This window comes from Chrysemys picta, unplaced genomic scaffold, assembly GCF_011386835.1.
Source record: "Chrysemys picta bellii isolate R12L10 unplaced genomic scaffold, ASM1138683v2 scaf138, whole genome shotgun sequence".
In the NCBI taxonomy this organism is placed as follows: domain Eukaryota; kingdom Metazoa; phylum Chordata; order Testudines; family Emydidae; genus Chrysemys; species Chrysemys picta.
The window spans coordinates 106,927-131,192 of record NW_027052845.1 but is presented as its reverse complement, the minus strand read 5'-3'; the positions used below and the strand labels follow the sequence as shown (position 1 = coordinate 131,192).

Below are 24,266 nucleotides of genomic sequence, written 5' to 3'. Positions count from 1 at the left end.
GTTTTTAGAAAGAAGGAAACTCATTAACATTTGCCTTATACAAGGGTTAAGGGGATAAGCTATTTTTTCCAGGTAACTATTGACAAGGTATTTTCAGTTTACTTTCATTCAAGGTGCCTTTGTTACGGGAGTAATGTTAATATAAGGTTAGAAACATCAGTGACTAATTTAACTCTACTCACCCCCAGATTTTCTCTACTGTATGTGGCTGTCAGGGATTTGGGGGTCAATTGAACTATTAAAATCCCAGAATTTTTCCACACATTTGATTCATTTATTTTTTCCTTTTACATAACAGGATTAGTTTTATTGTGGAAATATCTAGGTAATATTTTAAAACTGCTGTGATTATTATGCAGGCTTTGCTAGTGAGGAATATGGTTAGACAATATGACCGATACACATCAAACAGTTTCAAAGTGCCATAAAGACGACTGAGAGCTTCACAAACAAATGCTCCAGAGCATTAAGCTAACCCAGGAAATTAAGGCTGTCTAGAAGTCCACTGACATGTATGGCAGTAGATGGGGCACCTAAAGACTCAATGCACCCCAACAAAGCAGGAACTTGCTACCATAATTACTGCCAGACTTGAACTAGGAGGGACCTGGGACGAGAGATGAAGGCACTGTATAAGTTGGACAAGAATTTGGAAACCCTCCAGCAAGTTATTCCCCTCCTTCACCCCTATAAGTTTACTTTAGAAAACTCCTTCTCACTCCCAAGCCTCACCAACTTCTGATCTTTCTCCAAATCGGCTAGAGAGGACGCTAAAGCTGAAAAGAAGCAGGAGTGAAGAGGCAAGGACCGATAGGAACGGTGGAGTAGTACCTTATATAAAGTGGATGATTGACAAACCTCTCTGCCCACTGTTTGCTGGTTGGTGGGCACAGATACTGCAACAGTTGGGACCATGAAGCGCTCAAATGAACAGTCCTTTAGCAGAAGTAGGAGGGGGCTGGCAGCACGGTGTTCTTGGTAAGGTGTCCACTGTTCTAGACTTCAGTTACCTCCTTTGTTTGAGAGAGCCTGGATACAGTGACCTTTAAGAATATCCTGCAAGACTCCGTTCATCCATCCCCAAGAGAGTCTAGTGCAGTGGTTCTCAACGTGTTATGTGGGCCGCATCCAATACTATCTGCATGGCCCTGAGGATGTCACATGGGCCACAGCTGTGTGCTGATTGGGCCGCAGGTTGAGACCCACTCGTCTAGGTGTAAGAGATGGGAAGACAGGCAGGCTAACTGAGGAGAAGGGGGTTTGGGAAACACTTGGAGTTTGGAAAATATTGCTGGGTAGTTTGTTTTTCCTTGCATGATTTAGAAGCCTGGCAAGATCCCTGGGCTGAAACTGTTCTATATTAATTGTGTAACGCAGCCACAGCCTGGGACAGATGCAGAGAATAAACTGCATAAAGCAGGGGGAATGAGGCACTTAAAATAACGAACAAACACGTACTGCTGACAAATGCCACTTTAGACCATGTAAGAATTAGGAGGGGTTATCAAGGCTGCTGCTGCCAGCAAACCAGCAAGACAAAGCAGTTTGTGAACATTAATGCGCATACTTGGTATTCAAAGATAGTACAATTATTTGCACAGGGTAATCTGTAAGCAGCAAAGCCAGGGGGTTGCAATTTTTCAGAAGTGGAGACTGGCAGGGCGGAATGACGTGATATGCTACAGCAAAGAGCATTATCAAAAGAGAGTGAAAAACGTTGACATTGTCATCAGTGGAAGCATGTCTGCTGCCTACCTTGAAAGGAAATAGGATATTTCTCATAAAGACAGACAAAAATTAATTCACAGACATGCGCCTTGCTGGAGGTTTCATTTGTCAACATGCTGAAGGTCACCCTCATTAGCCATGTTGTTTAGCTTTGCTGGAGGAAATAGAATTGCAAGCCCTTGTTTTCATTAACCTTGTGACCTTTGGTGTTCAACAACTCTGCACTGGCTCTTAGGTAGCTCTTTCCCCTACAGATGACAACTGGAGAGAGGGGAGCGCACCATGTGTGGGACAGAACAACAAGAAGCCTACAGCAGAGCATTGAGTGTTTTATAAGCAAAGTGGTTAAGGCCTTGTCTATTAGAGAAAGGTTTTTCGGTGTATTTTCTGCTGCTCTAACTACAGCAAAAGAGTGCTTCCACATAGCTTTGTTTATGCTGGCTTAAGCTACTTCCCTTGTGAATCACTGCATTCACAAAGCTCTGTGCTTGTTTTTTTTTTTTTTAAATAACCACACAGCATTCTGGGCACATATCCCATGGTGCAATGTTCTGCCACTGGATTTTACATATTCTATGATTTTTCTCGATGCATTGTGAAATGCCACCTGGAATTCTGGGGCTTGGGGGTCAATCTAAAACTCCCATGACTCCCCTTCTGACATCCCATAATTCATCTGTTTTCTGCAAGCCAGCATCATTTCCACGCAGCATGGAGGAAACACTGCTGAGCGCAGTGATCTGGACAGTCATTTATATAAACAGGCTCTTCCACGTGTATTGGCAGTTGTGTAGCCAGATAGCTTCGAATGAGTTGGGAGACAACCACTATCATGCCTCAATGCTGCTTATGCTTAACAATCTGTCCCACCTTGTATTTAGCCTGGACACTAGTTACTTTCTCCAGTCCTGAGGAAGAGCTCGGTGAAGCTCAAAAGCTTGTCTCTTTCACCAACAGAAGTTGGTCCAATAAAAGATTATCTCATCCACCTTGTCTCTCCTATCCTGGGACCAACACTACAACACCACTGCAAATACGCTTTTGGTAGCCAGTCCACAATAGGGTGGGAAAAGAACAGTTACTTATTCTACAGTAACTGACTCCTCAAGATGTCAGAGTGGATTTCGCTATAGGAGCACATAGGCCTCATGTGCACAAGATGAGATTTTTTTTTGCATAGTGGATCCCTTGGGGGCAGTGCATCACCCATGGCTGCCTCATGCTCCCATACAAGGACATAAAAGATGGGAGCACAGGCAACCTTCCGTCAGTTTCTTTGCAGTAAAAAAGGTCAATGTAACTGAGGATTTCTAAGAGCGGAAGGGAGAGAAGGCAGTGGGATCCACATTGACCATATCATCTCGAAGGACCACAGTTACTGCAGAGTAAGTAATCATCCTTTCAGTGTTAGTTTGGACCCCATTGTGGGAGACTGGCAAGCAACATCTCCTCAGGACAGTGGAAATGAGGAGTTCAAGCTGAATCAGTTGAACAGCGACTGAAGTACTGCTCTTCTGAACTTGGCATCTGACCTGGCAGCCAAGTCCAAGGCATGGTGTTTAACAAAGGTCAGTGAGTTGCCACCTTACAGATTTGATACAGGCACATTCTTGAAGCAGATGGAGGACATCGCTTGTGCCCTGGTGGAGTGAGAGGCTCACCAGCCAGCGAGATACGCTGTTATCCATTTCAATATTCTCTGTGAAGAGATGGCTTGACTTTTAAAACATCTGGCTAAGGCTATAAGCAGATGGGGAGACAGTCTGAACTGTTTGGTCCTTTCCATATAGATTCATAGATTCCAAGGGACCATTATCATCATCTAGCCTGAGCTCCTGTGTAACAGGCCAGAGAACTTCATAAAAGATAGGAATTATTTTGGTGGTGTGCAATTTCTCATCTCCCAGCACAGAGCATAGTTTTGGGAAGAAGAAAGGTAGGTTGACTGACTGGTCTAGATGAAAATTTTAGACCACTTTCTGCGCTGTTTTAGGAAGGTCCAAATTAAAGTAGTAACCAAAAATAAGGGGGGTGAAGGAGGACTGGTTATGACAAAACTTGTCTAGAAGAGGAGTTTGAAGCTCAAAAGAAAAGTAGCAGATCTGACACTTAAGTTTTATCTCACTGCCACAGACAGAGGGAACCACTTTATCCTTTATGCCTTCACACAGAAGTATAAAGTGATGCAGGGTAATGAACTCTGCTAATCAGAAAATTTCAATCTCACGTGCACAGGGCACATGCACACCTGCTGTAGGATCCACACGGACATACTGGAAGTCTGACCACTTTTTTCAACCTCATTTTCTGGTCCTAAAATGCATTTCATTATTACACACAGCTCTGGCTCCAATACTGGGTTTTCAGAAAGGAATCCAATACCTTGTTTGAAAACTTTTAATAAACCCTCAGCATACAAATATCTTCCCTCAAATTAAGTATGACATCAGCCAATGTATCAGCCCTCATGTGAAGGCTACTGGCACGTTGGAAGCGAGGAAAATACGCTTATTGTCTCTCTGGATTCTTGTTACATGACACACAAGTATCTATATCTATAGGAACACAACTGCAGCTAAGTCATCACACAAGCTCACTTTCCACAAATAATTCTTCCTCCTCCATAGAAATTCCAAGCCATTAATAAATATTCCAGTAACAAGCCTGCTGGGTAGCTGTCAAACTCACTACTCTGTCCCTCTCCGCCCCCTCCCCCCCCAAGGTATAAAGGATGCTAATATGGCTGACAATTGCCCCTTTCGCCCTTGAGGATACACCTCTGAGGTCAGAGTAAACACAAAAGCACATGAAAAGTTTTCCTGATCCTAAAAGTCCATCTCTATATGGTCCAATATGCTTAGATTACAGGGTTCTTACTTTTCATTTCTCCTGCCACGCCTCCCTCAATAGCCTTCCCCGCACTCTTCTTGTAGGGTTTTTGACTGCCCTAGCTAGGACTGGTTGCTTGGGAGTGGTTGCCTGACAATGACTAGGCTCATGGAAAACAAACAATGAATTTAAAATCATGCTCTTAAATAGCTAATAAAATTACTTTTTTTTAAAAGCAAAAAAGACCCTTCTAAATGCTGTCTGCACTACTTTGTCCCTAGTCTTTTCTCATTGATACCAAACAATGACTCAGCAGAATCAGACTATGAAAAAAATACTGTTTCAGCAACAGTCACTGCTCTGCACTTTGGCTGTTTCACAACTTGGCTCCAACTTATAGCACCTCACAATTGCTGGAGAGAACACAGGGGCACACTGAATGTCCTATAGGCCAAATGACCTGAAGTTGGAGTTACTTTGGAAAACTAAGGACAGGCTTTTCTTCTCAGAGAAACTGCTAGAGGGGAAAAACAGGTTGCCCTGCATGGCTAGGCAATGATGAAACAGGGTTCCTCCTTCAATACACACACAGTATGGGTCATAATTAAATACTGGGCTTCTCCTCACCCTGGTCTGAATTATATAGTCTGCACAGTAGAAACAGAACACAAAAACCCAAGCATAGATAATCCAACCCTACTTAAAATGTAATAAACATTTCTTGTTAATATCCCATGACTGGTTTAAAATGAGAATGTACAACAGGGCAGCATTCTGTGCTTTCAGAAGTTTGGAAGAGACCTATCTGGTCCCTCCTAGATCCTACATATAGCAACATTCATTTATTAAAAAGAGCCACCTCTTGGAGTTGTTCCAAATTATTCTGGAGGCTATGCCTCAGAGCATGAAAATGTTGCACAAAACATCCTTCTAGTTCACTGTACAGCTCTACATTGTTATTTAGCAGGCTAATAAAGATAGCTATCACTCGGAATCAAACTTTGAGAAGCTGGTCAAAAAAATTAGCAGGTTATTTAATAGTATATCTGCATGAAGACTCTAGTTTTGCCTTATTGGATGAGAAAAAATCAGCTATAATTTCAAACAATCATGAAAATACTCATTTTGTTTTTAAGTTCTACACAGCATATTTATTTTGATGAAATACATCTGCTGACATTTGACTGCTATGTTGTCGCACTTGGCCTTTTTCCTCCTCACAGAGGAGTGGCAGCAAGAATATAATACATGCTGTTTAACTTCTGTTCAAACAGTCATTGGAGGGGAGAGGCAGATACTTATCTAAATATTATCAGCATCAACCGGAGTCAAATCCGTTTGTTATGACAGAGATTAAGTCATTCCATTGGAAAGCAACAAATTATGACCATTCTTCAATAACAGTAGGACCGAGGGGTTCAGAGAAGCTTTGTGAAAGGGCAGGATACTGCCCTCTCCGGAGGTACTAGCACAGTCTACAGCAAGGCAAGTAGCCACAATAAATTCTATGAAGAAACGTCCAGCACATTTCTATCGTTCCAACTTCTTCAAATCCAGTCAGGATTTTCTAAGAGATTCCTTCCTCGCTCCAATCACCACCACCATTTCCTCTGACACCACTGAGAGTTTTGCCTTTGACTTCAAGGTGAGCTGGATGAGGCCTTTGAAGATATGCAGCTGCCAAAAGACTACCATCCGATTTATCACCTTGACTTTCAACCCAGTGAAATGCTATTCAAATCAAAAGAACAGCCATATTAGGTCAGACCAACGGTGCATCTAGGCCAGTATCCTGTCTTCTAACAGTGGCCAATGCCAGGTGCCCCAGAGGGAATGAACAGAACAGGGAATCATCATGACCCATCCCCTGTCGCCCATTCCCAGCTTCAGGGAAACAGTCAAGCTTTGTTCCCTTCTAATTAAATTGGTTCCTATGGCCTGACCAAGTAGGCACAGACTAGAGTTTGCTGCGCCTCTCATTGGTGAACCATTCAATTGTGTTCTGTTCTTCACTCATTTGGAGCAGAATTAAAGCCAGCGAAGGAGAAATCAATATGGAGGTAGATGCAAAGCCACTGCGCTGTGTGCTGAGGCAAGGCAGGAGATTATGGGGCAGCAGAGCGGGGACTGAACAGAAGGCGATCAAACCATGAGAGGGGAGGATTTTAAAGCTGAGTGACCTTATTGGGAACCAATTTGGAAAAGGCAAACTCCTTAGGGCCAGGGAGACCAGGCCAGAGAAATGTATATTTGAGGAGTAAACATTCCTTAGGAAACTAGTAGATACCACCATTTCTCTAGGGAAAAAAACTCTTTCAGACTTTCCGATGGAGGTTGGCCTACATTCAAAGTCAATTGGCAGCTTGCTTTAACATATGAATGCCCTTTCTCAACGGACTATCGATGCCATCATGTTAGATAGTACAGAAACTATTGGCATGCGGCTATTTTGGCAAAACAGATGTCTAAATTAACCACAACTAGTGCCAAAAATGAAACATGAATTCACCTTTCAGAGTCAATAAGCCAGCTGTTGGCCTGTCTTAGGGAGGGTGCATCTAAATTCACTGCTACACAAACCCAGGAGCTAGACATTGTCCAAATAGAAGTTGGTGGCTCTGCGGGAATGAGAAGGCGATAAACTGAATTCCACCTTTGGATGGTTTGGCTCTTTTAGAAATGTACATTTTTTTAAAAGGTGTAAGCCCCTAGAAACTCATCTGGCAGTCGCAGAGAGAAGCAGCTGAAGCAGGTACAGCAATAATGGGGGGTTGGGGGGGGGGCAGAGAGAAGGGAGGAGCAGAGACCCAGCCTGAGTACCTCAACCCTAATGCTCCCTGGACTCAGATCTGTGCAGAGACTTTTGGTGCAGCAGGGTCCACGCCATTCCACCCCTTACTCCAGCCATAGAAACTTGGGAGCAAACACTGCTAGGAGGAGCCAGCCAGAGACTCAGATGGGCAGAAGCAGAGAGTAGCAGCTGAAGCAGGGACATGCAGACTCTGATATCATCAGAAGGCCAGGGGGGAGAGGTGGGGGGAGAGGGGTGTGTACTTTTTAAAATAGCTTTTGTTGTGGACATTATTCTTTTTTTGCTGATTGGCTGTTCGACTCCAGTCTTTCCTGCCCCTTCCCTTACAGTCGCTTTATTCCAGCCTCACATCCCGTCTTCCATGTACCCCTTATTTTCTACCCCCCTTTAATGTGACCTCTAGCTTCCTTGTCTCTTGAAATAATCCTCTCCCAACAAAGCTCCACCCTGCAAAATTAAAAAACAACAACAAAATCATGGAACTGACATGGCTTTTGTGAAACTTCATAGTGTTCACCTGTTTGTATGTTACATCCCTCCCCCCGCAAACCTTTGTCTGTCTTGTCTATTTAGACTGTAAACTCTTCAGGACAGCGCTCTTATTCTATATTTGCACACTGAAATCCCTAGGCACTACCATAATACAAAAATATTTGGGGCAAACCCTGGAATTTGAATGGAGATTTCAACAGCAAGATCATACAGATTGATAATTAGACTGTACAACTGGTTTCTCTTAGAGGGATACACTCACAGAATGCAAGAGTCAAGTCACTATTTCCAACAATATTGTGGGCCATGTAGCCACAGCAGAACTGCTTAGTCACTGGTTTAAAATCTCCTGCTCAGGATTCAAAAGAGAGATCAGCATTTAGCAGATTTGCTCCCATATAAATTCAAATCAAGCACAGCTTTTTGGATTGAGCAGGGGGATGGAAATCACAGACTCTAAACCCAGAAGAGACCATTGTGATTATCTGACCTCCTGTGTAACAGGCCTCAGAACGTCCTCAAAATAGTTCTTAGAGCACGTCTTTTAGAAAAAGATCCAATCTCGATTTAAAAATTGACCTTGGTAAATTGTTCGAATGGTTAATTACTCACTGTCAAAAATTACGCCTTATTTCCAATCTGGAACACTTAAATTACTTTTAATCTGTGCCTCCATTTCCGTATCTGTAGAAAGGGCAATGATTCCATTCCTATGTATTCACAGAAGTGTTTAGATAAAGACCATTTGAAGATGTAAAGTACTATAAGTCTTCACCAAAAACCTCAGCAGCTAGGTAGGATGAGAGAATGATAATGAAGTCACACAGATTTCTACATTGTGTGGGTGACAAGGCCTATTGTCTGCCCATTTTGCATCCTCCCACAACTGAATGGGCTCAAGTACAGTTTTTCACTTCACAACCACATACATGAGACGTCAATACCATCCTCAGAATGACCGAACTGGGGAACAAGAAATTATCCAGCAGCGTTGCTTACACACACGCGTCTTTGTCTTGTAGACACTGACATTCATTTACAGGAGATCCCCCTAGATAAATGCATCCAAGTCTCTTTCAAAGGCTGCACTGTCAAACTGCACTAATTAATTTTCACAGAATGCAAATGGTGGATTCCAGCACTCCAACCCTTACTTATGAACTTTACCAAGGAAAAGGGATATCAAGGGATGAACTACTAGTAACCTTCCCATACTAAAATTGCATCCAGCCCTGGGATCTTTGTCTGCACTATTGCTTCCATTGACTAACACAAGTGTGAGTTTTTTGAGAGTGCAAAATACCCTAGTAGACATGACCATAGAGAGAAAAAGCTCTTCCTCCTAACATCTAGGATAAACTTCTAGTCCTTAACTTCCAGTTGCAACCACTTCCCTAGATTCAGAAAAGGCCTATTGACCCCTCTGAGACCTTTCCATTCTGATCACAGAGCCAGAAATCTCATCCAAGCTCTAATCATCTACTCCCTTCTGGCCTTGATGCCTGCAACCTTTCCCCCCTCAAGTCCATTCAAATGATGCTACTAACGTCTTTCTAGCTGGTCACCCACTGCGTCGTCCCTTCTAACTTCCTCCACTGGAACCTCTTCTTCTGCTGCATCAGGCACAAAATTCTTGCCTTATCAAAACCCTTTGCAATCTGGACCCAAACCTATCTATACATCCAGTTCTCTTATTGCGAGGGCCGATTCCTGCCTTTGCTAGACCAGTGATGCCATTCGATCACCCATTCGTCCACACTCACTCCCATGCCGCACTTACACATGGTAACTGGCTCAGGACTGTACACACAGCTAGTCTGTGCTAAGACATCCTATATCTGTTACCCCAGCCTCCTCATCTTCCAGCTTATCTCATCCACCTACGGTGGCTCGTCTTTTATACCGTAAGTTATTTGGGACAGGGACTGTCATTTGCTAAGTGCATACACTGCAGATTCAAAAACAAATATCCACAACAGCAAGGAGAATAGAAGGTGTCAGTTGTGAACTAAACATTTTATAGAATAACCAGTTATTTCAGTTCAAGATTTACTCCCGTATTAGGAAGGTTTGAGATGCCTGTGGAGATGGTTCTGGAAAAAGTGTAGAAGCCACCTGATGAAAACTCAAATGACCAGAGCAAGATTCAACGTTGGTGCTTTGAGTGGTGGGTGCACCCCAATCTGTGGCCAGTAAACAACCAGACATTACCCTTCAAGGAAGATTAGTGAATTACATGTTCAGACGCTACAATGACAAGTAAATTTTTCCAGAACGACTAAGTGACTTAAGAGCCCAAGTCCCAATGATTTTCATTAAAATCACGTAGGTGTTTTTGAAAACTTTCCCCAACATCTATGGCTCCAACTAATGGGGTAGTGTGAGAAGTAACAAACATTACAGAGTATCAGATAATCTTTATTCATCTTATTTTAAACGGACTAGTGCTTTTTTCAGAGACCAGGGCTCACCTCCAAAGACTTTTTACTATCATTAAATCTTGACTATCACTGAGCAATACTTACACGCATTTCAAGAAGTTTGCTCATTTTAATAATTCAGATCCTCAGCACAGACTGCCAGCTACTGTTCTGTACAAGCTATGCTCTAGTCCAGGGGTGGGCAAGCTTGTTGGCCCGAGGGCCACATCGGGGTGCGAAACTATATGGAGGGCCGGGTAGGGAAGGCTGTGCCTCCCCAAACAGCCTGGCCCCCCGCACCCTATCTGCCCCTTCCCGCCCCGACTGCCCCCCTCAGAATCCCGACCCATCCAAGAGCCGGGCAGGACAGTCCCGCGGGCCGGATGTGGCCTGCAGGCCGTAGTTTGCCCACCTCTGCTCTAGTCTGAGCAAAACAAGAGATGGAAAAAGGGAGAATTTTTTTGTTTGTTTCCAGATTGGAAAAATAGCTGCCACTTACGTTGCTCCATGTTGTTTCACTTCAGTAGTGAACGTGAAGGTAACACTCACAGCGTAAGAAATAGACGGAGATACTCACACAAGCTAGATTCCACAATACCATGACAGGAGTCCCATCCCGTGAGATGCTGAGCCCTCAGCTCCTTTTTACAGCAGCTGCAACTAAATGTGTGCCAGTGGGAACTTGGCCATCTTCCAATAGTTTCTCACATTTTAAGTCTTTGGGAGAAAGGGGTTGTGTGGGGTTTTTTCAGGTGAAACATTTCACATTAACAAAAAGAATACAGGCAGAGTGTCCTATTTTAGACTGTATAGATATTAGCCGATACCTAGCACTTATTTTCATTACAGGCCTTTTAGACCTACACCTTTTTCATCTATGAAAACAGAGGACCAGCAAATTCATTTAACGCTTCACAAAGACATAAAAAGCAACAGCAAAATATTTAGCATAAACTGTTGCTAATGCAGGCCTTTGATCAGCGTAGTGTTTGTTTATGGCTTTATAACTGACGCAATCCAAGCTCATAACTTATGAATGAACCAGCTAAATTAGCTATTGCTTGTAAACAGATACACAGAAATTCCCCAATTTCACAAATTGGAAGGCAGCTTACCGAAGCAGCAGTTCTTTCGGAAGTTTTTTGTTGATCACAGCTTCGTCATTGTTTGAGAACATCTGCAAACAAAAATAAACAGTTTAAACCATTTAGCCACCCTGTATTTTCATTATAAACCATTACTTCTAGGAGCAAAACTGCTGGTTAACAAGACAGTTTCAACTACATCAACAGGGCCAACTTCGTGCTTAAATTCTCAAGTTCTTATATTGGGCACCAGTGTGCGATTGGTATTTTATGCCTGATGTAGTTTTGCTCAATTGGGCCAAAAATGCTTCATGGGTTGATAAAGAGGGATTAATTATAAACAGTTCTGGGAGAATAGGGGTTGTTGGGTGTTACAGGCTGAAACCTACTATATGAAGGATCATCTGCTCACATATGATGCTAACAAGGGACTTTCAATCCCTGTCACAGTGCTGCGAAGATGCACCAAAGCACAGGCATTTCCAAGGAAAGAGAAAAATGGAACATTACACCAAACAACCTTGTGCCACTAGTGCCAGGGGACAAGAAGAATCGGAAGGAAAGGCAACAATGAGGCACTCAGGGAGCTACAATGTACAGGCAATGGGGATTCAGGAAGGGTGTGCGCTGGCTCCTGTTTCCTTGACAAAAAGTGAAGAAAAGAGCAATGAGGAGCTGATGAGGAGGTATGGATTGCAACTCCGGAGCCTAACTATAAGGGTGCCACCACTGCCTGTACAATTGCAGGGAAAGGATAAAGGAACAGCTTTTGTGAGCGTTGAAGAAAAATCACCAGCAGTGCTTTGTTCCCCCACAGGATCGTGACCACAAAGCACGTCCCGAAGAGTAGTATGAGCTGCATAGATCTGCAATGGGAAGAGAGGACTCAGGGAGAATACTACATTCCTCTCCATTGGCATGCAAGCAAGAGTTTGTTCTCTCTCTCTCACACACACACACACACACACACACACACTCTCTCTCTCTCACCCCCCCCCCCCCAAGATTATTCAATGACATTGCAGTCCATTAATTTACAAAAGGGCTCGCTGATCAGCTAATCAATTTTAAAGCCACCCCACTAGCAGTATCAAAAACAGACTAGCCAAGCCTCAGTTTTCTAGTTACCAACAAGTCTTATAAGGAAGGCAGGAGGGCAGAATCTCATGTGCTCCCATGGATGATCTGCCCGTATTTAAAGGCTTAGTACTTCCTCACATTGAAAAATGCACTTAAACCTGGGGGAGGGGCAATTAGAGAATACCTATGAATAGTGTGCAGCCTTGTTGCCCTGTATTCTTGGGTCAAGCATTCAAGTTTTCCATACCTATCATACAGTAATGCTGAAGCACATTTCCAACTGACAGTGAAAGAGAGTGTTATATCAAACCTGGCAAACAAACAAGTCTAAAAATAACGAGTTTCATTCATTAACAAGGTTTCTAACCTTTCTCCCAAAACACATGCAAGAACTGTTGTGTTTGGATAAGTCATACCCCACAAACGCAAAGCCTAACAGGACTGATGAGCAGTGAAGTTACATTCTGAAAAGGTTGATTCTTATCAGCTGATTAAGTGGGCTTCACTAAACCAATCTGGCTGTATAGATGCAAGGCAAATACACCCAGTATTATCACACCACAAGGTAGGTCACTCTTCTGTTGACAGAAGATCAGATTAAGAGTTAAAAAAGGACAGTAGAAATCTCCCATGTCTTAAATAGGCTGTCTGAAATACAAAAGGCAAAGTAAGGAAAAACAACGGAATGTTAAAAGTGCTACAGTAGACCAGAAAAACTCCAAACTGTCCTTACACATATCATACTTTAACACGATAAACCACCATGCTGCATATATGTAGGCTCTTAGGTATGTATCACCTGCAGATAGAGGTAATGAAGAAGGTGGTCTGTAAATGAAAGTCCACAGAATATGGGTTTCTTTTCCTATATAAAAAGTAACACACATACCACCATCCCAAGCAGATATCAGAACTGCTCTTTGGAAAGAAGGGTAAAATTTTCAATAGCACTTAGTGATTTATAAGCCCAAATTCTATTTTCCTAACATTAATATTATCTGATGCCTTGCAGGTAACCATAGTGTGAATCACAAGTTTGTTGTGCTGGACTTGGGGCTGACTATGACCAGAGTACCAAAGCAGCATTGTCAACGTTCTGGGAGCTGTGAGTTGCCTACAACAAAACCCACTTGCTCAGTAAGGAAATGAGATTCTGGATTAAGTCCTATTGGCAGAGTAATACAGAGGTGTACCTGACCTCTCCCCTCCATAATTGTCGGTGCCAGGATTGTATGTTTGAACCAACACTCCACACTCGGGGGGGGGGGGGGGGGGGATTGGATGAGACAAGCCAGATAACAGTAGGATAGCAGTTAGAAAGATTCATGCGAGAAGAGATTATCCAAGGCACATAAAGTCCTGAAATAGAGATGACACCTAGAAGTGGACAACTGAACTTCTCATTCATTCCCTACCCCTCAAACCCACCTAAACTTGGCTATTAAGTTACAACTGTTTCTTTTGGATTCTGACCACCACAGCGACCCGTGCATTACATTAATTACCTCCAGTCACTAGCTGAGGTTATACTTCAAGGCTACTTGGAAACCACTTACTATAGAATGCAGCTGCCTGATTTGAGTTTTCTACAGGCAGCATATTATACCTGACCACTTGCTTCAGTCCATTCCAGGTGCAATTCAAGGTGTTGACCTAAATCTATAAAGCCCTTCCCATTGTTTGCTTTCTGACTACTACAGAAACTGTCCTTAACCTTGTGCAATACTCAGGAAGTTGCAAATTGTTGATGGTAACAGCTTGTAAATGTAAGGTGAGGGGATTAGAGGCAGGACATTCTCAGTGAAGGGCCCTCATTCTGCTCTGAAAGAATCCCGAGTTTGGTGATATTCAGGCTACAGGGAAAGTCCCACCTATTTTCACAAGCCTTGTCGGAAAGCATGGTACTCAAGTGATGAGGGATTGACTAGGATTGCTAATGTGGCCAGTTGGAAATCTGATTTTTATATGCACTTCAAGTTCTATAAATGCATTGTAAAAATCAAAAGAAGATTATACAGACAAGAATTATTTATACATCATTATTTCCTCCCTATGCACTAAACAGGTATGCATGAGGGGGGAACAAGCTTGGCAAGAACTAACCTTTAATTATTTGGCAGTGTATCAATGATAAACCAAACAGAAGAACGGACACAAATTCCTCAGAGTAAGAGGTCCTTACCTATTCTCTCCATGTGCAATTGAAAAGGAAAGGGAGAAAAAGAGTAAAGACAGAAACCATTTGATGTACAGTGTAAATCTGCAGTCTTCCATGTTTACCAATCTGCTTTCCAAGGAAGGACTGTGCTTACCTGCACAACTTTTGAAAAGGGAGACTAGTTTTATTGTGGTGTGGGGACTCCCGAGCAAGTCAGCACCAAGAATACACCTAACTTCTGAAATGTTAGAAGTTAACCAGGACTTCAAATCTTTTGACTTTATTTCTAGAAGTAATTTTTAATGACCTTGGTTTTGCTTTTCTTAACATCCCTCCAACACCAGATGTTTTTCTGCTGAATGGGTTTTCTTGCCAGAAACTATAAGAAAACAAATGCATTTATTGTGTGTTAATTTTGCTGCCCATATAAAATGTAAAACCTACCCCAAACCTCTGCCCCCACAAAGAATGAAATCCACCCCTCATGTAAAGCCCAAGGTGTTTGTGGGGAACTACACAAGAACAAAGGGGTAGAGGGGGAGTATAGAATTTACACCCCCACCTCCATCATGAAGGCAAGCCACGGACACAGTAACGCAGCTCCTCCCCAGCCACTTTTCCAGTTTATCTGTTGCAACTGTTCCCATTCCCTCCAGTCGCCTCTCTACTCTGCCTATCACCACCAAAACAGCCCTTTTCAGAGGCAGTATATAGCCCTTCTGATGTGCACAAGGCCCTCTATAGTATCTCAGTTCTCATATCTCCCCACCGGATAGTTACAGCAGTGCTTCAGTGGTGTTGGGCTGGGCAGAGGTCTTCCACACTTGGATGACTATAACCCAAAGAACACAGCTTCACTGCAGTCAGTGTTTAATACCACAAACTAAGGTGCAAAAATATCTTAAGACAGGAGGTAACACACCGCACTCCACCATGGAAATGGAGTGGAATTCAAAATGGGGAGTAGCACATTGTACAGGCTGCCATAACCTGCTACATGACTAGGGAAAATGTGTGGCGTTTTGGCAAGATACATGCACCAAGTAAAATAACCAGAAAGAGGGAGAGAAAGACAAGAGTAAGACTGTCCTGATTAAATAATGCTATTCTCTTACTGGCCTCTGAGGGCAATGTTTGCTTATATTTTGAAATGATTCTTTTGTTACCATGGCCAAGATGTGGACAACATGCCAACGTCACAATACCTAAAGGAGTTGGTCGTTAGTAGGTTAGGATGGCTTGCGTTTCCCATAAATATATTCCAGCTCATGTGCCAAAGCTGGAAAATTGGCAGAACCTGTGGAATTTTCCAGGGCATATGTCAGCTAGAAGTTTTACATTTCACACACAGCCATTTCACTGCTCTGGAAATATTTCTCGAGCTATTGTGCCTATGCAGTTCTGCAATACTTCTACATGGAAATACCTCCCCTATTATAAGAGACAGGAAGGAAAAGGGAGAACACACAGGATTCATTTAATTGCAACTATGTGTTAGGCAGTGTGACTTTGCAACTCTAAAGAAATTATAAAGCTGATGGATTTTATCCTACAATCAACTCTTAACAATGTATTAAGATATTAATTGGGCTACAAGCTACATTTATTGACAAATCAGAAGAAAAACTCTAACCCTATTTGACTCATGGCTAGAATTATCTTTTGTTTCCAGTGTTCTGATGAGTGTGTGCATACGAATACAGGGAATGCATTTTGGTAAGAACTTTGTTAGACTAATGCCATAGGTGATAGCTATAAGGAAAGGATCTTTCAGGTGCAGTCACCGGACATAACTTGCTGGATGACCTTTAATTTGTGCAAAGTCTTCCTTGTAGACTTGCCTAGCTAATGAGAAAGAATCCCAAACAGAACAATTTTGCATTGGTTACTAGACCGATGCCTGTACAGAGATTTCTGTCATTAAATACCCATTTAAGAATACTATAGTACTTCTCTCCAGAATGTAAAGCCACCACAGTGATCCAAACCAAACAGAAATCTAACTGAAAGGACTCTGTATGCCCATGGACAAAAGTATCTGAAAGACTCAAATAAGTAAAAATCTTACAGCCTAGGAAAGTGTACAGCCCGAAAGGGTGGGGGCGGGGGGGGGGGGAAGAGAAAAAGAGACATTCTTTTACATCGATGTCACTTGGCAGAAAGTGAAAACTATCAATTTTCTAAACTGTCTAGTTTGTTTTGTCACTTTTTCCTTTGTCCTCCAGCGCATACTATGCTAGGACCATCCCCTCTAGTTTTTCAGGATATTAGTTATTGCAAACTGACAATATATCTTGTCTGACACTATTGTAACTTTTAAGAAGTCATACCAGTGTAAGCAAATTCATCTACAGTTAATCATCTTTATATAGTAAGGATGCTGAAGTTGCTACTTATGCATTTGCTATACCAACCATTCATTAGAGAGCATAGTGATTATAACGGGGTAATATTTTAGGCTATCAATGGAGGACTGAACAATAGTGTCTGCATAAGGCCGCAATATGCATGGTCAGCATTGTAGTTCAGGTAAACCTACTTATGTGTAAGTGAACCAGAGTATGTTTTTATAATTATGAATATTCTCACATATGCAACAGTGATGTATAACATATTATATACATGTACAAAAAGGGTATTTGAATATAATACATGTAAAGTTGTACAAATGAAACAATTCTTAGTGTACATGTCCTAGATAAATAAGTTACAATATACACTAGTACTACATCATCATGCTATTGCAGCAGTTATTTCAGAACTTTTCCAACCGCGCTTACACGATCAGAGGCAGAGCCTCAAAAAGTGTGGGTGCAATGAGACTGTGGGTTCTGCAACTTCAGTCTGACAGACTATAGCGTGGGTGAGTATATTTAGTTTGGTGCCAGGCTGTGCCTCCCACCAAGCCTTAGTGAAGCATATAATATTTTGCCTATAAATGAGATTTCCATTTGCTGAACATACTGGAAAGTTTGCTTTTAAAATACAAAGTGTACAACTGGAGAAAACACAAACATCTCTATATTCATCTCTCTCAGGGACCCACATGCTGATATGCCCATGTTGCACTGGGGAGTAGAAAACTTTATTTCGTGAGAAGGGTGCTTAGAATTTAGTTAATGCTGAATTTAAGAAAATAGTTAAGCTTCTAGTCCTCACAGTTCCAAAGAAAACTTTATGACTATAAACCAGTGCAGTCTTGTCTTCCTGAATCGGAAAACAGCCTAAAACACAGAATATGAATGGCTTAGGACCCCAATTCTAACCAGGCTGTGTGCTGCAAAGGTCTTCCGGGCTGGTGAAATCTTAAGAAATTTCTGTAAATGTCACCTCTGGCAAAGTGAGTGAGTAAGCATAAGTAAGAACAGTAGGAAGTTGAACCTACGAAGAAAAACTAACAGTCTGTGTTTTTCAAGTTCTCTTTTCAATAAAATTTATAATCTCTTACTTTTATTAAAACATCTTAAAAATGAGTTGTCGTTTTAAGACATACTCGGTTTACAAAAACTGTTTGGGAACATTAATCTATAGAACAAAGTCCACATAAAATTTATTACTTTACTTTATCACCTTAAAACCTTAAAGCAATTTTCAGAATATTGGCTTCACCTTCTAGTCTTTGACACATGTATTGTAACATACAGTACTAAAATCTTCCCTTTAAAAAGAAAGTCTGCCCCTTCCCCCTTCCAAAAAACCATGTAGTTAATGCACAGTAAACTCTGGACAGCACAGCAATCAGATTCTCTTCTCTCCTATATGCAAGACAATGACAGCAGCATCTAAGCTACCAAATTCAGGATGTAATCAGAGGGAGGAACTGAGACCCTGTGTATTTTCTCTGCTTTATCAACAAGTGCAATTTATATGCAAGCAATTTCAAGGTTAAATTCACATTCCCTCTCATTGGAAGGATGGCTAAGACGTATATTTGCATGCTAACATTTTATTCATTGTTCATTTCCATCTAACAAAGGGTTTACTTTTGTGGGTACATCACCTGAGAGGTATGGCATCCTCTATGCACTCTTTTAAAGAGACATATAGCAAATACCACCACATACAAGGCAGAAAGTAGAGGCGGTATCCCTAGTGTGTTCCAACCTCAAGGGGCGGAAATGCCTTTTGACAGACATCAGTTAATGGCAACATGCTTAGTGGTCAAGAATCATATTTTACCTCAATCAAAATGACAGTGGTAGCTCTTTGTGGGGTTTAAACACCAAGTAGTCAGACGTATAAGACAGTTGGTTGTATTAGCAAGGTCAGGAGTGTTTACTATGCTGCTGACAAAGTCAGGTGGTTCTCAGCTGAGATTGCTTCTGGCTTTAGCATCAGTGAGGGTTGTTTTTTTTAAATCAAATCACACAGGACTTTAAGATTAAGAGAAACAGTGCCAAACGCAATAATCTAACACTAAGTGTTAGCCTAGATGTGGACCTTGAACCTGAACACTGTTCTTCTAAAGCATGAAATTCAAAGCACCACAGAAAAAAGGATGCAGTTTATCTGGAGCTTTCCAAGCTAACAGCTGATAGACACAAGTTCCTCCTCTAGCCTATGTTGTCACATTGAGACCTGTGGTTATTCATCTTAATGCTCACCCAACTGAGAGACAATACAGTGGATGCCTGCCAAATCCCAGTCCTCTGACAATAGCTCCAGTGTGCGTGCATGTGTGAGAGAGAGAAACTAAAACAGCCCAACAGAAACTAGACTGAACTGCAATGCTATTCCTATTGCAAATATTCAAGTGTTCAGCCAAGTGTGGGCTGGCATCTACAGAGAAACGGAGTCGAAGAGAACGAGAAAGGAGATTTTAGTTTTCAGGATTTAACAATAAGTACAAAGTTGTGGGAGAATGGGAGAGTTAGAGCAGCATCCACACAGACGGCCTGACACGATAAGATGACTTCAGATATTTTCGTAAATGTGTAGAGTTGTCCATTTTTGGCATTAGTTTCCCAGTTACTATAAAACATGTCTAGACATCTAAAATGTAAGATAGTGTGATTTGTTAACAAGACAGAAATTAAAATAGATGCTCTATGAAATAGATGCTCTATGGTATAAATTCTCAGTTCAATATAATTTAAAAATATTGTAGCTCACTTAAATTCATTTTCTCATAATGCAGTTAAATAGGACACCAGTATTCTTTTAAAGGCATATGCCCAACTAGAAGAAAAGAAAAAAAATATTTTCCATGGATTATTCTGACACTTTAATAAGTGAGGTTTAAAAAAAAAAAAAAAAAAAAAAAAATCTTGCAAATTGTTAATCTAGACTGTGAACTAAAATCTGGAAGTATTGAAACTGTAGTTGTTAAGTTTAGTATTTGTAGGTGTCAATTCACATCCCCACCTGAAATACTCTAGTTTGTTTGAACATTATAGGCTAACAACAGAATATAGATAAACAATAGACTGTTTACAAGAACTATGGTCTGGTAGGTCAAATGTGAATGATGTTCCTTCCAGGCTATAAAAATATAGGAATGTTGTGATTTTTTCACTTTCATTTAATAGATATTCCGGTGTAAACAGTCAAGGAGTAGAGTTTTCAATTTTAAACACTAATCAGAGAGACCCTATGAGCAGCTCCTTGGCTTTACAATAGCTGGCTCATGTCCAAAATCTAGCATTAAATGGGATCAATGAATTCAAGAACATTACCTTTAACTTTTAGGGCCCTTATGGAATAAATGAACAAGTCGGGTACAGGTTGTGAGAGAATGAATGAAATATTGCTCACATGGAATACAACCAAGTCCAAAAGGGGAAGAATAGTTTAGAATGCCTAATGGCAATATTTGCTGGGGAAAAAAAATACAAGTTGTGACTTTTTGCTAACACTCTCTCAAAGTGCACCGATACCTCATGTCCGGCTTTGGTTAGGGAATATACCACAAGTTTCCTGTAAAAGAAACTCAACATTATTGTTAATGAAGTGACATATATACAGCATCCAATTTAGCAATATCTTTATTCAGAAGTTCTTTCTTCACAACACACACTGTAACGGGTACTTATATTTAACAAGCATATAAGCCCAACTGTGCTGTCCTGTTTGAGGTGCTGAAAAATTCTGGTAAGGAAAGCCACACAATTATAAGTGATATTTAAATGTAAGGCTTTTCGGGACTCTTTGAGCATTACATTGTTGTGAATGCTAATTTATAAATAAAACACGCAGTTCAGACTGGGTGAGCTTTTCTTATAAATTTTCCAGTTACACAGGGACTTCTTTTTTCTACCAAGTTTAATCTGTATAAAATCTCCTAGGGAAATGATGGTCTACTGCAGGGGCCTGCAACCTTTCAGACGTGGTGTGCCGAGTCTTCATTTATTCACTCTAATTTAAGGTTCTGTGTGCCAGTAATACAGTTTAACATTTTCAGAAGGTCTCTTTCTATAAGTCTATAATATATAACTAAACTATTGTTGTATGTAAAGTAAAGAAGGTTTTTAAAATGTTTAAGAAGCTTCATTTAAAATTAAATTAAAATACATAGCCCCCCGGACCAGTGGCCCGGACCCAAGCAGTGTGAGTGCCACTGAAAATCACCTCACGTGCCGCCTTTGGCACGCGTGCCATAGGTTGCCTATCCCTGGTCTACTGAATAAAGCTCTGTCAAAGCAGTGAGACAGCTAATGACATCCTTTCTAAGCATGTGTGTCAGTAGGACCAGGGAATAGGAATCTACTGACAGTCGAGTACACAGACAACTGCCCTCATTCCACACTCCCCATGTTCACAGGCTCTTTAGATGCAGGATACATCTACAATGCAGCTGAGCAGTGCAATCTGCAGAACGGGTAGACAGATTTGAGCTAGCATGCAAAAAAAAAATAGCAGTGTGGATACTGTGGCATGGGGAGCAGCTTGGGCTAGGCACTCGTGTGTGGACACAGGTGGCTAGCCCTAGTTGCCACCCATGCTGCAACATCCCCACTGCTATTTTTAGTGCAGTAGCTTGAGCAGATGGGAACTGCACCTCCCAGCTGCTGTGTAGACATACCTCCAGAGAGAAGCCTGGCTTAGCACCAGACGTAGGCCATAAAATGCCAAACCCAAAGTTGTGACTAAGGCTACGTCTACACTACGGGGGAGGGGGGGGAGGAGAATCTATTTCAGATACGCAAATTCAGCTACGGGAATAGCGTAGCTGAATTCGACGTATCTGATCCGACTTACCCCGCTGTGAGGTAAGTCGGATCAGATACGTCGAATTCAGCTATGCTATTCCCGTAGCTGAATTACCCCGCAAATCGACTGCCGCGGCTCCCCCGTCGACGGCGCTTACTCCTACCTGGGCTGGTGGGGTACGCGCGTCGATTCGGGGATCGATTATCGCGTCCCGACGAGACGTGATATATCCATCCCCAAGAGATCGATTTCTACCCGCCGATCCGGGCGGGTAGTGAAGACCAGCCCTAAGTGGGATGAAACTGACCCTAGCCCTTGAGGCTTCTCATAAGCTTATTATTCCCAGAAATAGTTTAATATGCAAGTTACTCAACATGCAAGTGACAGGTGATGAGGAAAAGTGATTTGACAGTCTATTAGGAAAGACTGAGTTCCCTACTAAGATCACTGGTGATTAAAATATCAGAGAAAGATGTTTCATCCCTGCCTGTATAGCCAGCCTCTAATCAGGGATTACTGAGTAAGTTGCAAAAAGGCTTTTTGGTCAAATTTATAAGGGCTTCTCTACACTACAGATTCTGTTGGTATAACCTATGTCGCTCAGGGGTGTGAATAGACTATCCCCAAGAGTGACATAAGTTACTCCAACCTAAGCGCTGGTGTGGACAGTGCTATGTTGGCAGCAGAGCGTCTCCCATCAACATAGCTACCACCTCTTGGCGAGGTGGTTTTAAAATGCCGACAGAAAAGCTCTCTCCTATCAGCAGAGAGTGTCCTCACCAAATGCGCTACAGCAGCACAGTGGTGCAGCTGTGCCGCTGTAGCATTTCTAGTGTAGACTAGTCACAACAGTGCTAAAAGCATTGGACTCCGCAACGGAACAATAGAAAATCAAGCCCCTGAAGGGGGAATTAACCCCATTGTAAAGAATTAGGTGGCTTACTGCAATTCTTGCTTCAACTTACATATGTATGGGGGGGAAGGTGTGTGTGCTAGGGTTAAGAGTTTTTACACACAGACTGAAATAGCCAGAAATTTAGTATTCACAGTAGATTTCCTTTTTATTCTCTCCCTTACAGTTGATCAGACTTTCTGACTTCACGTGGACATGGCTTTCTCCATGAAGTATGCTATGGGTCATCCACTACCATAGTGTTTGAGCTAAGCTATATATTCCTTTCACCATTTGTTTTTTAAAATAATTACAAGAAAATTCCAGTGGTTTTCCATTAAGTTTTGTATAGTCAGATATTAAAACATATCTAAGAGAAATGGTCCAGCATTATCAGAGGCCAAAATTTCACTTGTCAAAGTTATTTGACTTTGGTAGGTCTCCAAGTTGTAAATACTACATTATACATACAATTCAAACAATGATCCCCTTTGAGAAAGACAAACCCATAGACAATCTTTTTCTGTGAGGCCTAGTGTTTTTATACTCTGCTAACAGAGAACCACTAGAGGGATCACAAGTTCTCGAAAATCCCATTACCCGAGGTATGCTGATGTTGCTATTACTGGTGCATTTGCTAGGAAGTAAAAGAAATCAAGCTATACGGTCCCCATACTTAACATGGGGTGCTGGGGAGGGGACAGTGCAAGTTTGCCAAACTTAAGAGAATCAGCTATTTGAAAGTGTACTTCAAATTGAAAGATCAACAGGCTAAGGTAAAACATGCACGAGTGATCCACCCACACGCAGATTTATGACAGTATATTATTATAGTTAAGTGCACCACACCACATTCATATGGCAAAAACACACATCAAGATTACTTACATAATGGGGCTAAATTAGTTTGAACAAATTAAGTAGCAAGGCAATCCAGCAGGGGAAAGGAAAACAAATTACCTGATATGGCTTAGGCCTCAAGTGAATATGCACAGTCTGAAACAAAATGAGCCTAACATACAAAGAATGCCTGTTTCAGTAATAAGCAAGAAAAGTGACCATTTACATATGTGTTAAAGGGCCTAGCCAGGAGATGTAATATGCAATCAACAGGGAGATTGCATTGCTGAATCTAAAGAGAAGAGGTTTGGTCAATGATCATGTAACACGTGACACTTGCAGTACATGCCTGTGCATCACTTTACCTTTATCCAAAGGCTTTAATTTCAAGCATATGGTTCCTTCCCCCCCATTTTCCCCCACCCCCCAAAAAATAAAAAAATAAAAAGTGCTCTAACTTTTCCAGAGCAGAAAATCTATTCTGGAATAATAATATCAATATCAACATCCACTATTTTTTTAAAAAGAAACATCCCTGCTGCAATGCACAACAATTCTGGGAAACCCTGCACATAGTCCTATGCTCTACTGCTCAGCTGCCCATGTTTGTCCCCAAAAAGGTCATTTGCTAGTGTCTGCACGTTAGTTGTCAGCAGCCTGCAAGTAGCTTTCTTTGGTAGCAAAAGGTGTTTGAGCCATCTGAGCATGGACTCTGGGGCCAGAGGGCTGAGGTCAATCAAGGTACAGGCTTTTTTCTTGGTACAACTCTCAGCTCCCCATC

At 41.7% G+C, this 24,266-nt stretch overlaps 1 long non-coding RNA gene across 1 annotated transcript; it reads right to left on the bottom strand.

Moving 5' to 3' along the window:
• Positions 1-273: 273 nt before the first annotated feature.
• Positions 274-21,784, bottom strand: LOC135978136 (uncharacterized). The gene is made up of 2 exons (XR_010595570.1): positions 14,912-21,784; positions 274-11,458 (listed from the first exon to the last, which is right to left on the bottom strand). It is a non-coding gene; the product is annotated as an uncharacterized LOC135978136 (long non-coding RNA).
• Between the last annotated feature and the right edge of the window lie 2,482 nt (positions 21,785-24,266).